Source organism: Globicephala melas, chromosome X, assembly GCF_963455315.2.
Source record: "Globicephala melas chromosome X, mGloMel1.2, whole genome shotgun sequence".
NCBI lineage: Eukaryota > Metazoa > Chordata > Mammalia > Artiodactyla > Delphinidae > Globicephala > Globicephala melas.
In genome coordinates this window covers 51,139,433-51,160,353 of record NC_083335.1, presented here as the reverse complement: position 1 = coordinate 51,160,353, position 20,921 = coordinate 51,139,433, and positions in this window count along the sequence as shown.

Here is a 20,921-nt window from a genome sequence, read left to right as displayed (position 1 = left end):
GAAAAGATTGATTGTCAAGACTGTTGTAGAAAGAAATGTTTAAACATACCAAGAGATGACTTTAGCACTGATGCAGAATGCGATCATCTTTCCTAAGTAGAAAGACTGGATCAAGGATTCTTAATAGTTCAAAGGAAACTTGCAGAATCCCTACATTTATATCTGTTGTCCAAAGCTTCTTACTGCTTTGCTAAATTGAAAACTAAAAGCCCTCTTTGGTTTTGGCTTTTGAATCCTGAGGGGTCATCTCATATATTTTTTCTACTTTTAAAGATAAGAAAAATGAAGGTTAGTATGTTTAAATTACTTTCCCATTTCCACAAAGATGAATGAGAATGAGAAATGGGATTTAAACACAAGACTCCTTACTTCTGGCCCTGGGCTTGGGTCATGAATCAAGAAAACTCAATTCTGACATTAACTAGCCTTATTGCTCCTGGTTAAGTTACTTCCCTCCTTTGAAGGGAGGGAAGCATAAAATGGGGGTGAAGGCAGTTTAAAAGAGTCATTAATTCAGCCAACACATGTTAATTGCATGCCTATTATGTATAAGGCAATTTGGGAGCATTGGAGTTATAGCATTGAACAAGAGATACATTGTCTATAACTCCAGGAAGCTTAGATTCTAGTGGAGAGAAAAGGCAAACAGACAGAAAAATGAATAAATAAACAGACAGGTATACAAAATATATTGCTGAATAATAAGTACTATGCCAATAATTAAAATGTGTGCAAAGGGCTTGAATGGGTGGCTACTCTAGATTGGGTGGTCTGGGAAGGCCTCTCTGAGGAAGTGACATTTAAAAATGGCAACCATTTATATACAGCTTCTATGTGTCCTAATATTAACAATGTAATCTCCCAAACAATTGCATGTGGTATATACTATTGCAGAAATTTTATAGGAGAAGAAACTAAAATGCATAGAATTGAACTGACCCCTCCCCAAGGTCATAGAGCTAAGTGAGAATTACAACAGAGTTTTGAACCCAGGCTGCACAGCACCCAGTCAATGCTCTGTTGCTTTTTTTAAATTGAAATATAATTGACAGATAACATTGTGTAAGTTTAACGTGTACACATGTTGATTTGATACACTTATATACTGCAAATGATTACTACCATAGCATTAGCTAATACCTCTACCGTATAATTATATTTATTTTTTTTGTGGTGGGAACAATTAGGATCTAGTTTCTTAGCAACTTTGATGTTTATAATACAGTATTGTTGACTATAATTTCGATCAAGTTGACATCTAATAGCAAGAAGCATCCAGCGACATAAAGATCAGAGGAAAGAACATACCAGGAAGAGGAAACAGCTTGTGCATAAGACCTGGGGCAGAAAAGAATTTAGTGGGTTTAAGGAGCAGAAGGAAAGCCAGTAGGAACGGAGAAAATTTAGTAAGGAAGAAAGTAATAAGATATGCTTGGAGAGATAAACAGAGTCCGAAATATGTTGAATTAAATACTTCACATTTGAATGGCTTTTTACTGTTTAGAAAGCATTCTCATATAGATTATCTCATGTATTAACCACATCATTCTTATGAGTGGTTAATGCTTGAACATTAGGAAATGTTTCTCTTCATGCATGCTTGAACATTAGGAAATGCATGCTTTGAGACGTGCAATGATTCATACTAGCTCCTAAAACCAACAGTGGAGGGTCTGGGACTCAAAGCCAATTCTACCTGACTTTGGGTGTAGTAATTGATTTATAAACAAAATACTGCTTCCGCAGTATTATATTTGACAGTGACAAAAGTTCTTTTCTAATTTAAAACTTTTTGGAAATCATTAAGGAAACAAAGAAGCTGGAGATAAAAGGAAAGGGTAGTTAGTTATTCTTAAACTTAGTTATTCTTGTGGCAAATTTAAGTCTGTTTCACCAAACGTCACTATGCAGAGATTACTCTGAAACATCTCTTTTAACCTATCACTTCTGTTTACTTTGCTTCCTTTTTTTTTTTTTTTTTTTACTATCCCCTCTCCCTTACAACTCAGTATTAAATACGGGGGAAATATGAACACTTCCATGATTACAGTTTATGACTGGAAAAAGGGAATGTTTCCAAGATGCTGAATGTCTAAGATTCTATGCAAAAGCCAATGCAGGAAAAAAAAAATGGCAATTTTACCAGTAAATTAAGAACTTATTATGGGAAGACAGTACTAAAATGGGGATTTGAGCCAGGAAAAACCCTTTCCACTCTAAATTATTTTTTTATTTTTAATATCTTTATTAGAGTATAATTGCTTTACATAGGTGTGTTAGTTTCTGCTGTATAACAAAGTGAATCAGCTATACGTATACATATATCCCCATATCCCCTCCCTCTTGCGTCTGCCTCCGACCCTCCCTATCCCACCCCTCTAGGTGGTCGCAAAGCACCGACCTGACTTTCCTGTGCTATGCGGCTGCTTCCCACAGCTATCTATTTTATATTTGGAAGCGTATATATGTCCACGCCACTCTCTCACTCCGTCCCAGCATAGCCTTCCCCCTCTCTGTGTATTCAAGTCCATTCTCTGTGTCTACATATTTATTCCTGTCCTGGCCCTACATTCTTCAGAACATTTTGTTTTTTTAGGTTCCATATATATGTGTTAGCATATGGTATTGTTTTACTCTTTCTGAATTACTTCAGTCTGTATGACAGTCTCTAGGTCCATCCACCTCACTACAAATAACTCAATTTTGGTTTTTTAATGGCTGAGTATTATTCCATTACATATATGTGCCACATCTTCTTTATCCTTTCATCTGTCAATGGACACTTAGGTTGATTCCATGATCTGTCTATTGTAAATAGAGCTGAAATGAATATTGTGGTACATGACTCTTTTCGAATTCTGGTTTTCTCAGGGTATATGCCCAATAGTGGGAATGCTGGGTCGTATGGTAGTTCTATTTTTAGTTTTTTAAGGAAATTGTAAACTGTTCTCCATAGTGGCTGTATCAATTTACATTCCCACCAACAGTGCAAGAGGGTTCCCTTTCCTCCACACCCTCTATAGCATTTATTGTTTGTAAATATTTTGATGATGGCCATTCTGAATGGTGTGAGGTGATACCTCATTGTAGTTTTCATTTGCATTTCTCTAAAGATTGGTGATGTTGAACATCTTTTCATGTGCTAGTTGGAAATCTGTATATCTTCTTTGGGGAAATCTCTATTTAGATCTTCTGCCCATTTTTGGATTGGGTTGCTTGTTTTTTGATATTGAGTTGCATGAGCTGCTTGTATATTTTGAAGCTTAATCCTTTGTCGGTTGCTTCAGTTGCAAATGTTTTCTCCAGTTCTGAGGGTTCTCTTTTCGTCTTGATTATGGTTTCCTTTGCTGTGCAAAAGCTTTCAAGTTTCATTAGATCCCATTTGTTTATTTTTGTTTTCATTTCCATTTATCCAGGAGGTGGGTCAAAAGAATCTTGCTGTGATTTATGTCATAGAGTGTTCTGCCTATATTTTCCTCTAAGAGTTTTATAGGGTCTGGCCTTACATTTAGGTCTTTAATCCGTTTTGAGTTCATTTTGTGTATGGTGTTAGGGAGTGTTCTAATTTCATTCTTTTACATGTAGCTGTCCAGTTTTCCGAGCCCCACTTACTGAAGAGGCTGCCTTTTCTCCATTGTACATTCTTGCCTCCTTTATCAAATATAAGGTGACCATATGTGCATGGGTTTATCTCTGGGCTTTCTATCGTGTTCCATTGATCTATATTTCTGTTTTTGTACCAGTACCATACTGTCTTGATTACTGTAGCCTTGTAGTATAGTCTGAAGTCAGGGAGCCTGATTCCTCCTGCCCAGTTTTCTTTTCTCAAGATTGCTTTGTCTCTTTTGGGTTTTTTATGTTTACATAAAAATTGTGAAAAATTTTTTTCTAGTTCTGTGAAGTATGCCATTGTAATTTGATAGGATTTGCATTGAATCTGTAGATTGCTTTGGGCAGTACAGTTATTTTCACAATGTTGATTCTTCCAATCCAAGAACATGGTATATCTCTCCATCTGTTTGTATCATCTTTAATTTCTTTCATCAGTGTCATATAGTTTTCTGCATACCGATCTTTTGTCTCCTTAGGTAGGTTTATTCCCAGGTATTTTATTCCTTTTGTTACAATGGTAAATGGAAGTGTTTCCTTAATTTCTCTTTCAGATTTTTCATCATTAGTGTATAGGAATGCAAGAGACTTCTGTGCATTAATTTTGTATCCTGCTACTTTCTCAAATTTATTGATTAACTCTAGTAGTTTTCTGGTAGCATCTTTAGGATCCACTATGTATAGGACCATGTCTACAGCAAACAGGGACAGCTTTACTTCTTCTTTTCCAAATTGGATTCCTTTTATTTCTTTTTCTTCTCTTATTGCTGTGGCTAAAACTTCCAAAACTATGTTGAATAATAGTGGTGAGACTGGGCAACATTTTCTTGTTCCTGATCTTACTGGAAATGTTTTCAGTTTTTCACCATTGAGAACGACATTGGCTGTGGGTTTGTCATATATGGCCTTTATTATGCTGAGGTAATTTCCCTCTATGCCTACTTTCTGCTGGGTTTTTAATCATAAATGGTGTTGAATTTTGTTGAAAGCTTTTTCTGCAGCTATTGTGTTGATCATATGGTTTTTCTCCTTCTATCTGTTAATATGGTTTATGACATTGATTGATTTGCATATATTGAAGAAATTTTATATTCCTGGGATAAACCCCATTTGATCAAGTGTATGATCCTTTTAATGTGCTGTTGGATTCTATTTGCTAGTATTCTGTTGAGGATTTTTGCATCTATGTTCATCAGTGAAATTGGCCTGTAGTTTCCTTTCTTGTGAATTATTTGTCTGGTTTTGGTATCAGCATGATGGTGGCCTTGGAGAAAGAGTTTGGGAGTTTTTCTCCCTCTGATATATTTTGGAAGAGTTTGAGAAAGTCAGTGTTATCTCTTCTCTAAATGTTTGATAGAATTATGCTGTGAAGCCATCTGGTCCTGGGCTTTTGTTTGTGGGAAGATTTTAATCACAGTTTCAATTTATGTGCTTGTGATTGTTCTGTTTATATTTTCTGTTTATTCTTGGTTCAATCTCAGAAGATTATGCATTTCTAAGAATTTGTCCATTTCTTCCAGGTTGTCCATTTTATTGGCATAGAGTTGCTTGTAGTAATCTCTCATAATCCTTTGTATTTCTGCAGTGTCAGTTGTTACTTCTCCTTTTTCATTTCCAATTCTATTGATTAGAGCCTTCTCCCTTTTTTTCTTGATGACTCTGGCTAATGGTTTATCAATTTTGTCTATCTTCTCACAGAACCAGCTTTTAGTTTATTGATCTTTGCTATTGTTTCCTTCATTTGTTTTTCATTTATTTCTGATCTGATTTTTATGATTTCTTTCCTTCTGCTAACTTTGGGGGTTTTTTGTTCTTCTTTCTCTAATTGCTTTAGGTGTACAGTTAGGTTGTTTATTTGAGATGTTTCTTGTTTCTTGAGGTAGGATTGTATTGCTATAAACTTCCCTCTTAGAACTACTTTTGCTGCATCCCATAGATTTTGGGCTGTCGTGTTTCCATTGTCATTTGTTTCTAGGTATTTTTTGATATCCTCTTTGATTTCTTCAGTGATCTCTTGGTTATTTAGTAGCATATTGTTTAGCCCCCATGTGTTTGTATTTTTAATAGTTTTTCCTTGTAATTGATATCTAGTCTCATAGCTTTGTAGTCAGAAAAAGATACTTGATATGATTCCAATTTTCTTAAATATGCCAAGGCTTGATTTGTGACCCAAATATGATCTATCCTGGAGAATATTTCATGAGCACTTTAGAAGAAATTGTATTCTGTTGTTTTTGGATGGAATGTCCTATAAATAACAATTTAATCCATCTTCTTTAATGTATTGTTTAAAGCTTGTTTTTCCTTATTTACTTTCATTTTGGATGTTGTGTCCATCGGTGAAAGTGGGGTGTTAAAGTCCCCTACTATGATTGTGTTACTGTTGATTTCCCCTTTTTTGGCTGTCAGCATTTGCCTTATATATTGTGGTGCTCCTATGCTGGGTGCATAAATATTTACAATTTGCATGTCTTCTTTTTGGATTGATCCCTTGATCATCGCGTAGTGTCATTTGTCTCTTGTGATAGTCTTTAAAGTCTATTTTTTTCTGATATGAGAATTGCTACTCCAGCTTTCTTTTGATTTCTATTTGCATGGAGCATCTTTTTCCATCCCCTCACTTTCAGTCTGTATATGTCCCTAGGTCTGAAATTGGTCTCTTGAAGACAGCATATAAATGGGTCTTGTTTTTCATATCCTTTCAGCCAGTCTATGTCTTTTTGTTGGAGTATTTAATTCATTTACATTTAAGGTAGCTATCAATATGTATGTTACTTTTACCAGTTTCTTAATTGTCTTGTGTTTGCTATTGTAGGTCTTTCCTTTTCTTGTGTTTCCTGCCCAGAGAAGTTCCTTTAGCATTTGTTGTAAAGCTGGTTTTGTGGTGTTGAATTCTCTTAGCTTTTGCTTGTCTGTAACAGTTTTATTTTCTCAGTCGAACCTGAATGAAGTTCTTGCTTGGTACAGTAATCTCAGTTGTAAGTTTTTCCCTTTCTTCACTCTGAATATGTCCTGCCACTTCTTTTTGGCTTGCAGAGTTTCTGCTGAAAGATCATCTGTTAACCTTATTGGGATTCCCTTATATTTTATTTGTTGCTTTTCCCTTGCTGCTTTTAATATTTTGTATTTGTATTTAATTTTTGATAGTTTAATTAATATGTGTCTTGGCATGTTTCTCCTTGTATTTTTCCTGTATGGGACTCTCTGTGCTTCCTGGACTTGATTGACTATTTCCTTTCCCATATTAGGGAAGTTTCATACTATAATGTCTTCAAATATTTTCTCAGTCCCTTTGTTTTTCTCTTCTTCTTCTGGAACCCTTATAATTCAAATGTTGGTGCATTTAATGTTGTCCCAGAGGTCTCTGAGACTGTCCTCAATTCTTTTCACTCTTTTTTTCTTTATTCTTCTCTGTGGTAGTTATTTCCACTATTTTATATTCTAGGTAACCTATCCATTCTTCTCCCTCAGTTATTCTGCTTTTGATTCTTTGTAGAGAATTTTTAATTTCATTTATTGTGTTGTTCATGATTGTTTGTTTGCTTTTTAGTTCTTCTAGGTCCTTGTTAGACGTTTCTTGTATTTTCTCCATTCTATTTCCAGGATTTTGGTTCATTTTTACTATCATTACTCTGATTTATTTTTTAGGTAGACTGCCTAGTTCCTCTTCATTTGTTTGGTCTGGTGGATTTCTATCTTGCTCCTTCATCTGCTGTGTATTTCTCTGTCTTCTCATTTTGCTTAACTTACTGTGTTTGGGGTATCCTTTTCACAGACTGCATGTTCATAGTTCCCGTTGTTTTTGGTGTCTGTCTCCAGTGGGTAAGGTTGATTCAGTGGGTTGTGTAGGTTTACTGGTGGAGGGGACTGGTGCCTGTGTTCTGGCGGATAAGGCTGTCTCTTGTGTTTCTGGTGGACAGGACCACGTCCAGTGGTGTGTTTTGTGGTGTCTGGGAACTTATGATTTTATGCAGTCTCTCTGCTAATGGGTGGGGTTGTGTTTCTGTCTTGCTAGTGTTTTGGCTTAGGGTGTCCAGCACTGGAGCTTGCTGGTTGTTGAGTGGAGCTGGGTCTTAGCGGTGAGATTGAGATCTCTGGGAGAGTTCTCACCAAATGATATTATGTGGCACCAGAAGTTTTCTGGTGAACCAATGTCCTGAACTCAAGTCTCCCACCTCAGGGGCTCAGGCCTGAGTCCCGGCCAGAGCACGAAGACCCTGACAGCCACACAATTCAGAAGAAAAGGGAGGGAAAAAAAAGGAAAGAAGAAGAAGAAAAAAATAGTTATTAAAATAAAAAATAAAAATAAATATTATTAAAGTAAAAGAAATAAAAAGGTATTGAAAAAAGAGAGCAACCAAACCAATAAACAAAGCCAATAATGATAACAAGCATTAAAATCTATACTATAAACAAACAAACAAAAATGGACAGAACCCTAGGAGAAATGGTAAAACACACCTATACGACAAAATCACACAAAGAAGCATACATATACACACTCTGAAAAAGAGAAAAAGGGAAAAATATGTATATATATATATATATATAAAATAAAGGAAGAGAGCAACCAAATCAGTAAACAAATCTACCAATGATAATAAGCTCTAAATATTAAGCTGAGATAAACATAACACCAGAAACAAATTAGATGCAGAAAGCAAACCCCAAGTCTACAGTTTTCCCAATGCCCACTGCCTCAATCTTCAGATGATTCATTGTGTGTTCAGTTATTCCAGAGATGCAGAGTACATCAAGTTGATTGTGGAGATTTAATCCGCTGCTCCTGGGGCTGCTGGGAGAAATTTCCCTTTCTTTTCTTTGTTCGCACAGCTCCTGGGGTTCAGCTTTGGATTTGGCTCCATCTCTGCATTTATGTCACCTGAGGGCATTTGTTCTTAACTCAGAAAGGACAGGGTTAAAGTAGCAGCTGATTAGGGGGCTCTGGCTTACTCAGGCCAGGGAGGAGGGAGCGGTACAGAATGTGGGGTGAGCCTCCGGTGGCAGATGCCAGCGTGACGTTACAACAGCCTGAGGGGTGCCATTTGTTCTCCTGGGGAAGTTGTCCCTGGAGCACGGGACCCTGGCAGTTGTGGGTTGCACAGGTTCCCAGGAGGGATGGTGTAGATAGTGACCTGTGCTTGCACACAGGCTTCTTGGTGGTGGCAGCAGCAGCCTTATCATTTCATGCATGTCTCTGGTGTCCGCACTGATAACCGAGGCTCGCGCCCATCTCTGGAGCTAATTTAGGAGGTGCTCTGAATCCCCTCTCCTCGTGCACCCCAAAGTAATGGTCTCTTGCCTCTTAGACAGTTCCAGACTTTTTCCCGGACTCCCTCCCGGCTAGCCGTGGTGCACTAACCCCTTCAGGCTGTGTTCACGCCACCAGTCCTCTCCCTGTGCTCCGACCGAAGCCCGAGCCTCAGCTCCTAGCCCCACCTGCCCCGGCGGGTTAGCAGACAAGCCTCTCGGGCTGGTGAGTGTTGGTCAGCACCGATCCTCTGTGCGGGAATCTCTCCGCTTTGCCCTCCGCACCCCTGTTGCTGCACTCTCCTCCGCCGCTCTGCAGCTCCCCCCCTCCGCCACCCACAGTCTCCGCCCGTGAAGGGGCTTCCTAGTGTGTGGAAAACTTTCCTCCTTCACAGCTCCCTCCCACTGGTGCAGGGAGTTTCTTGCCTTTTGGGAAGTGTGAGATCTTCTGCCAGTGTTCAGGAGGTTTTCTGTAGGAGTTGTTCCCCATGTAGATATATTTTTGATGTATTTGTGGGGAGGAAGGTGATCTCTACATCTTACTCCTCCGCCATCTTGAAGGTTCCCCCTCAATTCTTATTATTCTAATTAATTCATATTAGTCTAATTGTTAGATGGCTAGGACCAAACAATGTAGAATAGAAGAAAGGTTGATTATATGCTTTGTAATATATAAATCTACATATCACAGCTAATTTTAGTTTATTCACAACCACGTCTTTTCATCTTCTTCATGATTGAATATTGAGGGAGAGAAAGTAAGTTGCCTCAAATCTCCTAAAGTCCAGCTCTTACAGAGTACTTTAGAGAGCTAACAAATGGCAATGAAATCCTTTCTGACATATCATTTATGAACAGAGAACTGAGAAAAACAGCATAGGTCAGCAGAAAGAGTACTATCTGAGGAATCAGATGTGAATGTTTTTCTGCAAAAATACCAGGAGACCTTGGGCAAGTTAAACACAAAGAAGCAAAACAGAAATATGATCATGGACAACTGAGAAGGCAGGAAGCAGCAAGAAGGTTAGGGTTAAAACAAACCACCCATGTTTATTAGCATTGTCATTTATCCCTTGAGAAAACAATGAAGCTTATGCCATTTGTCACTATTTCCCCATATTTTTGTTTTAAGGCCTTTCTAGAATTTGGTGTGATACATCTAAAGGCACTTTATACAGATAACAATTTGGAAATTCCCCTAGGCTATTGAAAAGCAGGAGCTAGGATAGGCACCAATGCCGGCAGCAATTTTCATAAGATTCATGTAACTTTTCTATTGAACACAAATATGTTGACAAGAAGAAAAAAAAAATCCTTCAACATTGTAAACTAAACCATATTTTACTTCTTTCAAATATTCCCAAAGCTTCCTTTATTACTAGTACTTAAGAAACTTGTACTGTGTTAACTCTTGTTTGCCAAAGAATGTATGAAAACATGAGGATACTTGTAACAAGCTTTCTCAAGATAGTGTAACTTGTAATAGAGCAATTGGTAACTGTGACTTGTTAATGCCAAAGGACTTTTTTTCAAACTGCAAAATCAAATCCAGTTTGGAAAAGACAGCAACACATTTCTGTTCTACAAATGAAGAGAATCGATTAATATATGAGACCAACGTTCTTTTTCTTCTTCACCAAAATCTTTGAGCTAATAAAATCTAATTTTAGTAAGGTGTTAATGTGTTAATATGTTATCTCTCCCTTCAGTAATTGCATTTGAAAATTTCTCCTTTGGTATAATGAGATTCTGTCATTCCCTAGAAGGAAAAGGGCATGTATTTCTCCAAAACCCCCCAAACAAGTATATCAATCATGCATGGATGAAAATCTTATATATTAGAAAATCATCATTTAAAAAAAAGTAAAAATACAACTCACAAGTGAGTCTACTAGAGTTTTTATATTTTCTGTGTACTTGGTATATTTTAACTGCCACATAGTAACAAGGCTAACCTTAGAGGCAGCCAGAAACAAGAAAATAATTACATGGTTTGATTTGAGCATTACCAAATATTTCACCACCCAAGCTTCACTCCTGACTAAAAAATTCTGACACCTTAAGGCTCTTGCTTTAGGCTGTCAGTTACCTGAGTCTATATATGAGATAAATTTAGAGAACTATAGAGCACTACTAGTGACACAGTAGAAAGTGTTAATTTAGCAAATTAACCCAAAAGTATACATTGCCAATTTAGGAGAAATGTAGCTGTAGGTTGGTAAATTTTGGAGAAATGGTGGGGAAGTACAGGAAAACCAAAACAATTAAGACACTGCCTAGACTGGATTTGGTGGAGAGTGAAATTTTGTGACTAGTAAACTCTTTCATTAGTTTGCTTTTCATAAAGGGAATCATTATAAGTGGTGTGTTCATTGTAACAATTTCTAGCAATGCAGCAAGGTGTAAAAGAAAGAATATTCAACATCATTAATCATTAGAGAAATGCAAATCAAAACTACAATGAGATATCGTCTCACACCAGTCAGAATGGCCATCATCAAGAAATCTAGAAATAACAAAGGCTGGAGAGGGTGTGGAGAAAAGGGAACACTCTTGCACTGCTGGTAGGAATGTGAATTGGTACAGCCACTATGGAGAACAGTATGGACGTTCCTTAAAAAACTACAAATAGAACTACCATATGACCCAGCAATCCCACTACTGGGCATATACCCTGAGGAAACCATAATTCTAAAAGAGTCATGTACCAAAATGTTCATTGCAGCTCAATTTACAATAGCCAAGAGATGGAAACAACCTAAGTGTCCATCATTGGATGAATGGATAAAGAAGATGTGGCACATATATACAATGGAATATTACTCAGCCATAAAAAGAAATAAAATTGAGCTATTTTTAATGAGATGGATAGACCTAGAGTCTGTCATACAGAGTGAAGTAAGTCAGAAAGAGAAAGACAAATACTGTATGCTAACCCATATATATGGAATTTAAGAAAAATAATGTCATGAAGAACCTAAGCGTAAGACAGGAATAAAGACACAGACCTACTAGAGAATGGACTTGAGGATATGGGGAGCAGGAAGGGTAAGCTGTGACAAAGCGAGAGAGAGGCATGGACATATATACACTACCAAACGTAAGGTAGATAGCTAGTGGGAAGCAGCCGCATAGCACAGGGAGATCAGCTTGGTGCTTTGTGACCGCCTGGAGGGGTGGGTTAGGGAGGGTGGGAGGGAGGGAGATGCAAGAGGGAAGAGATATGGGAACATATGTATATGTATAACTGATTCACTTTGTTATAAAGCAGAAACTAACACACCATTGTAAAGCAATTATACTCCAATAAAGATGTAAAAAAAAAAAAAAAGAATGAAATCCTCAAGGCCATATTCCCTCTCCTAATTCTAACCCCAAGAGGTAACTCCCATTTTATATAGTTTGGATTTCGTATAGTATTTCAGCTGGTAGACTTTTGAATTTATCTACAAACACAGAATCTTGTTAAGAAAAGTCTCCTGCATTTACACAACTGCCTATTGACCATTCTACCTATAAAATTAGCACTGTGTGTTACCTTTATCCTTTAATCACAGGTAGGAAACCCTAAAACATGAAAGTCAGTAAAATGCTAAAATCTGGTATTCATCATATTCTTTTACATAGGCAGAGAATACAGAGCAATCTGCAGCTTCATTGAAGAACAAAGTATTCTGTGTCTAAAACGTGTTGGGTGCTCAATTAAACAGGGGCATAAACATGACTTGTGTGTATCTCTGTTATCTTCAATGTTGGTAATTAAACTACTTTAGAAATATCCTGATTATTAAACATTGACCTCCAATTTAATAAAACCATCCAGGCAAGTATTACAGTAAAATAACTAAGAGGATGACTATAGCAATAGCTTTTTAGGGCAGCTGGGAAGAGATCACATGAAAATGGAGCAAAAACTCTGTGAGTCAATGAGAGATACAGATATGGAAGATAAAACAATACTTCATTAGCAATGCATAATTATAATTTTGGTTGCCTGTAGAAACAGCTCTCAACATATTAAGCAATCATATGCAATTTAACTGAATTTTGTATTGCATGCCTCCTTTAATCTTTATTGGATAATTTACTGATTGCTTGTATTGCAGCACCCAAAGAAATGCCTGAGTTTTAAATTAAAATGTTGCAAAAGTTCACACTAATTTCTAACAGGCTAGGAGTATATATAAAGAAACAATAGTCAGTTTAGAGAAAGTAGAATTAATTGTGCTATTTTGATTTTTAAGGTACAAGATAGTTTCATTTTATTAAACTTTACTGGAGTCAGTGTCTCTTTTATTTTTGATACCTAATGAATTATGAACATAGTCTTAATTTTATATGTTGCATGAAATATTGAAAGACATAAAATAAAACATTTTTTAGCTTTCTGACAATATACATGTCATAAGACAAACTTCTCCATAGTCTTAATTATTTATAGTCCCAAAATAACCACAAAAAATTTGTGTTGGTGGGGGAAGTGATTACAGTGTCTCATGTGGCTATTAAATTCCTCTCTCTTGCTTTCCTGAGAGGCACCTAATGTAAAATGGCACACATTTCCCATCATTTCAAATGTAATGGAGACTCTTGGTCATGTTTAAGTAAAATAATCATCCCTAAACAATTTAAAAATGAACACTTGATACACCTATCCGGTGACTTAAAAATAAATGAAAATCTAATTACCACTAAAATACAACAAATTCCCTCTGTATAAATCTGGACTCAGAAAATTCACTCAGTGTTTCACAAGCAGTTCAGGACCACATGTTACCTCTGGGAGAAGAAAAGCATAGATCAACATGAAGGTAACTTGAGCAAAGAGAATCCCAAACTTAACACCCCAAAGGAGGAGTAACAATTTTCAGCAACACCTGTATATCTCCTTAAAAACGCTGGAGAACCTGAATCTTATCTCTTTTTGTAATTGTACTAATGGTATGACCATGCGTTCTTTTTCTCCAATTATGTGTACTTTTTTTTTCTTTTTAATCCGTCTAATAGTAGTTCAGGTACTGTGACTGGTCTTATAAGTCACTGAAACGATATTAACAGCTGAGCTGCAATTTAGCAGTGGCAATAGTTCCTTCAAATGAAAAGAGGATGAGAAAGAACATGTTTTATAATTAAACTGTGGGCAAGCTATTACAAATATATTGTTTTCCAGTGCATACTAAATAAAGCAATCAGCACACAAGGTTGTCCTAAAGGAAGGTAAAATTTCAGCTGTGTCACAACTATTTTTTCCCTACTAGTGTTTAAATTTATATTCATTTTTAATTTAGAAGTTCTGGGTTTTTCAGTGTTTTTTTATGTTCTTTAGTTTTTTTCTTTTAAACCAAGATTGAGTTCTCTCTTCTTTTCCAGTGATTTTTCTACTCTATTTAATGACCGGTGCCTACAATTACAGTAATTTGTTCCTAGATTTAGCATATCTTCATTAAAATTCAAAGAATTATTATTAGCATATATATGGCATGTCAATTTCACTTTAATTCAATGACTTCGCTGTTTCATCCCATTATGTACAAGTAAGGCTTCTGACCCTAAGGATGATAAAAGTAATTAAATAGAGAGCACACAGATACTGAAATGCATGTATGAGGTTCTAGCTGTCTTTTTATTCTCATCTACTACTCTAAGTTTCTTTGTGATATTTATTTTTAGTTCTGTATTAGAGTAATTCCACATGTTATCATTTCATCATATAAAAGGCTAAGACATTATGAAGTCCTATAATATCTGAAGGAAAGAGGAAAAATGGAACATTTGTAACTCAAAGTTTGAAGTCAAACAAAATTACTATTTTAGAAAAATAGAAATGTAATACAACACGTTTACTGAAGCCTTTGAGGCAAACAACTTATTGAAAATGGAAATTTCATCTAGCAAGCCATACTTTATCAAGGATGTAAAGTATTGTTCTAAAGAATATATATATTATCTAGGATTTAGAAATGCCTCATATTTCTGTCTCCAAATTAATTATCTTTATGATTCAGAAAAATTGGCCACAATTCAGTGTTCCAGTAATTGCTTTAACTGATTATCTGGACATTAATAAATAAGCTGGTGTTAAGTAAATACTGTGATATATTTTCATGTATAGCTTAATCTTAATTGTCTCTGCTAGCCCAAGGGAGGAAGGTGAGGTTAGACATGATCTGAAGCCTCTGGCCGATCCACTACACAAGCTCTTCTATTACCTTCATAGGAAAAAAAAAAAACATATGAAATTGAAATATGTTTGACAACACTGAATTTTATCTGCTATCTCACAGAAGTGCTAATAAAATGATCAGAAGTAGAATATATTAAAATTAATATAATTAATTATATGAATCTGTAGACTAGATAAATCACCACTAGATTAATCTTAACTTATGGCATGATTCATTTCACACTTCTCATATATATTCCCATTTGTGTTTACCCTTGAGAAACAGTTCTCAGAAGATGTACTGCAAGAGGAGAATGGAAATCAAACTTGGAAATATTGTGTTTGAAAAAAAGACTAAGGTCATATTTTGCATGTCTATTTTAGTTGGGAAGAGTAGGAGGCAGTTGGGAAGTTCTCCAAAGGAATATATGTAAACTTTTTGGAATGAACATTCTGGCAGATAGATTACCAGTTAGTCAATACATTCATGTTATACGGAATGGCTTTTAGTGACATTACTGAGAAAGTCAGTGTCCTCCTCCACAAGGATGGTGTCTTTTATTCTTTAGTACAGAAAGTAACTACCAATTGAAATACTCAATAATTTGCTTTCTATTCTAAAATATTTAAAGAACAGTCAAACTATGTTTAGAGGTTAAGAAAGTTCATTTCCTCAAGTTATTTTTCCATGAGTGTATTCAAGTGGAAAATTTTATTTTAAAAATTGTAAATATGTTTTGGCTCAGGTTGCAGTGAAACAGTTTGCTTCTCTAGTAAAAATAAAGATACACACACATACATTACAAGTTCTTTATGAACATGTTTTAGGAATAAACGATTTTGCTCTCACTTTGAATTAAAAAATAAGTATCCTTTCTTTTAGCATGTTAGAATCATGTTGGACAAATAGATCATTAAGAGGTTTTATACTAGAAAAATTTTTAAATTAATAATTTTAGTTATCTGTTTTAGAGGGCACTTGGCTTATCACATCACATAAATCTATATTTAGAATTGTACTTCTCATAATTTGTCTTTTAGCTTGTCATGTCCAGTGCTCAATTTTAAACCTTTCTATTTTTTTCAGAAGCATTTACCTCCATTTGATTTTAGCTGAAATAAAGAGGATTTCTATATATAGCATTACAGTATATTTAATAACCAGAAATACAAAATATTACAACTGAAAAATTATAGTTTATAAGAGCAAATACACTAATATTTTTAAGGGAGGTACTTACTGAATAACCAGAATCCAATGAGAAATTTGGTCCCCAAGTCTCCAAATGATATGACGGCATTACATTTTTTTAAAGAATTCCAAAGTACATTAAATATCAGAGCAAACAAGTTGTTTACTTAAATTCATACCTGCTCCAGAACTTTCCTGGTGGTGCAGTGGTTGAGAATCCACCTGCCAATGCAGGGGACACGAGTCCAATTCCTGGGCCTGGAAGATCCCACAATGCCATAGAGCAACTAAGCCCGTGTGCACAACTACTGAGCCCACGCACCTCAACTACTGAAGCCTGCACGCCTAGAGCCTGTGCTCCACAACAAGAGAAGCCACCACAATGAGAAGCACGTGCACCTCAACAAAGAGTAGCCCTGGCTCTCCATAGCTAGAGAAAGCCTGTGTGCAGCAATAAAGACTCAACCCAGCCAAAGAAAGAAAAATTATGCCTGCTCTGGTAGACATTTTTAATTTCAGATATAATAGATTTTGTTATTTTTCTCAAATATCTTTGCCTTATTCTAGAAACCTATCTTTTCACTGTACAAAAATAAATCCCTTCAGCTGGTGGAGAAAGCAAAGAATATTATAATCCTTCCTAAAGCAGCTTGCAAACTTCAGGTTTTAATTATTATATCATCATAGTCCAGTCATAGCTCTGAGGACAAGTTCAATGGATATTGGACAAGTTTAATAACTTAAAAAAAAAAGCACAATGTGATAGTTGTGAGTTAAGTTTTATTTGGGGGCAAAATGAGGACTATAGCCCGGGAGACAGAATCTCAGATAGCTCTGAGAAACGGCTCCAAAGAGGTGGGGGTGGGGTCAGTATATATGTGATTTTGGTGAAGGGGGAATACATGCAATCAATCACATATTTTTTGGAGAAGGTTACTGCTAGTCTCATGAAGGTTACTGCTAGTCACGAGGAGCAGACGTTACCATGAAGGATTTTAGTGCTTTTCTAGATATGAGAAGATAAAAGAATTGGGCTCATAAAATTGTCTCCTGAAAATATCTAACTATCTGAAGACCTGCTCTGCCAGTTTTTCCAGAGCACAGAGTGCCTCACTTCTTCTCTCCACCCTGAGCTCTTTTCAGGGGGTGTTGAAAGTCAACAGCTGCAGCAGTACATGATTTAATCCTCATAGAGGTAAATGGCAAGTGCCAATTTGTAGTTGACAGCTACTAAGCAGAGATGGGATTCCTAGCTTAGTTCTTAAACACAAATTGGAACAAAATCAGCAGATTCATTCTTGAACTCCAAAAATTATAAGGAAAAACCAGAATGTTGCAATTAAATTCAAATCTACAAATGCCGCCAGCTATAAGGCAACTCAAAGGAAAGCAAAATGAGTATCCCACAGAATTCATATATTTTGAATATTAACAATAAGTCTGCTTGTGTTTCCCATAGTAATCTTGATATATAAAGCTGGAGAGTTCCATTTAATTTGTTTAAAAGGATTTGTATCCATTGAAAATATATGCAAAAATGTCTTATCAACTGAGTTTTTATTATGTGGCTTTGAAGGGTCTATCTTCAAAATCATTTCCTATTTATCAAATAAGTTTCACAGAGTTATTCAAATATCACAGACTTTAGTTAATATTAATGAGCCAATGTTAATTTCTTAGTTTTGACAAATGTACCATGGTGATGTAAGAAGTTAACAATGAGGGAAACTAGTTAAGGGAGGTACAGGAAACTCTATTATTTTTGTACTTTTCTATGAGTCTAAAATTATTCCAAAATAAACTAGTTATATAAAACTTATTCTTACAGACCTAAATATAAAATGCAAAACTATAAAACTCCTAAAAGATAACATAGGAGAAAATCTTAACCACCTTGTGTCAGGCAATGACTTTTGAGATACAACACCAAAATAATGATCCACAAAAGAAATCATTGATAAGATAGACTTTATTAAAATTAAAAACCTCTTCTCTGCAAGAGAAAATAGAAAGAGAAGACAACTCACAGACTGGGAGATAATATTTGCAAAAGACGCATCTGATAAAGAGCTGTTATGTAAAATATATAAAGAACACTTAAAGCACAACAATAAGAAAACAAACAACTCAATTAAAAAATGATCCATAGACCTTAAAAGACACCTCACCAAAGAAGATATAAAAATGGCTAATGGGCTTCCCTGGTGGCACAGTGGTTGAGGATCTGCCTGCAGATGCAGGGGACACAGGTTCGAGCCCTGGTCTGGGAGGATCCCACATGCCGCAGAGCAACTAGGCCCATGAGCCACAACTACTGAGCCTGTGAGTCTGGAGCCTGTGCTCCACAACAAGAGAGCCCTCAATAGTGAGAGGCCCATGCACCGCAATGAAGAGTGGCCCCCGCTTGCCACAACTAGAGAAAGCCCTTGCACAGAAACGAAGACCCAACACAGCAAAAATAAATAAATACAATTTTCTTTAAAATGGCTAATAAGCATATGAAAAGATGCTTCACATCACATGTCATCAGAGAAATGCAAATTAAAACAATGTGATATAATTACACACTTCTTAGAACGGCCAAAATCTGGAGCACTGACAATACCAAATGTTGGCAAGGATGTAGAGCAACAGGAACTCATATTTATTGCTGGTAGGAATGCAAAATGGTACAGACACTTTGGAAGACAGTTTGGCAGTTTCTTATAAAACTAAACATACTCCTACCATAAGATCCAGCAATTATGCTCCCTGGTATTTACTCAGAGGAGTTGAAAACTTATTTCAACACAAAAACCTACACATGGATGTCTATGGCAGCTTTATTCCTAATTTCCAAACTTGCAAACAACCAAGATATACTTCAGTGGGTGAATGGAAAAATAAACTGTGGTACATCTAGACAATGGAATATTACTCAGCACTAACTAGAAACGAGCGATCAAGCTATGCAAAGACATGGAAAACCCTTAAATGTTTATTACTAAGTGAAAGAAGCCCATCTGAAAAGGCTACATACTGCATAATTCCAACTATATAGCATTCTGGAAAAGGCAAAACTATGGAAACAGTAAAAAGACCAGTGTTTACCAAGGATGGTAGGGAAGGTTGGATGATCATGTAGAGCACAGAAGATTTTTAGAACAGTGAAAATATTCTATATGATACTATAATGATGGATACATGTCATTATACCTTTGTCCAAACCTTTAGGATGTACAATAGCAAGAGTGAACACTAAGGTAAACTGTGAACTTTTGATGACTATGTTGCATCAATGTGGGTGGGCTCATCAATTGTAATAAACATACCTCTCTGGTGAGGGATGTTAATAATGGGGGAGGCTATGCATGGGGCAAGAATATAGGGGAGATTTCTGTGCCTTCCTGTCAATTTTTCTGGGAACCTAAAACTGCTCTAAAAATATAAAGTTTCATATTAACTGAATGTTTGTATGCTCTCCAAATGCATATGTTGAAATCCCAACCCTGAAAGGTGATAGTATTAGTTGGTGGATCCTTTGGGAGGTGATTAGATCATGAGGGTGGAGTCTCCACAAATGGGACTAATACTCTTATGAAAGAGATCCCTCAGAACTCCCTAGCCTCTTCCACATGGGAGGACAAAGTCAGAGGGCATGAGCTATGAATCAGGAAGAGGGCCCTCAACAGATAACTTAACCATGCTGGTGCCTTGATCCTGGACTTTCCAGCCTCCAGAACTGTGAGAAACACATTTCTATTGTTTACAAACTATCCAATCTGTGGTATTTTGTTATAGTAGCTCAAACAGTCTAAAACAGCCTTATAACACAACAACCACTCTTATAAATGAAAAACCCCATTTCCCCAAATAATGGGAACCCTTCTGTGATAAGAAAGTCCCTAATAATGTATTAATGTGACATTCTTTGGAAAATCAACAGTATATGGAAATCATCTAAGCTGTCCATGTTGGGAAAAGAGAGGCAAAATAGGGAGGAATAGCCAAATGTACAAAGGAAACCCAAAATACAAGAAGCCCACACAGATAATAAGTATTTGTTCTCAGAGGTGCAGTCCAAAAACAAATAAACAATGAGTGTTTAGCATAAATGCAAAAAGTAAAATCCTGCAAATAATATTGGCCTCTTACTCTCATTAATCCATCTTGAGATTTATTTTAAACATTTTATTTTATACTGAAGTATAGCCAATTAACAAAGTTGTGATAGTTTCAGGTGCACAGCAAAGTGACTCAGCCATACATATGCATGTATCCATTCTCCCCCAAACTCCTCTCACATCCAGGCTGGCACATAACATTGAGCCGAGTTCCCTGTGCTATACAGTTGGTCCTTGTTGGTTATCCATTTTAAATATAACAGTGTGTACATGTCGATCCCAAATTCCCTAACTGTCCCCTCCACCTGGTAACCATAAGTTCGTTCTCTAAGTCTGTGAGTCTGTTTCTGTTTTTTAAATAAGTTCATTTGTATCATTTCTTTTTAGATTCCGCATATAAGGAATATCATACGCTGTTTCTCTTTCTCTGCCTGATTTACTTTACTCAGTATGACAATCTCTAGGTCCATCCATGTTGCTGAAAATGACATTATTTCACTCTTTTTAATGGCTAATATTCCATTGTATATATGTACCACATCTTCTTTATCCATTCCTCTGTCGATGGACATTTAGGTTGCTTCCATGTCTTGGCTATTGTAAA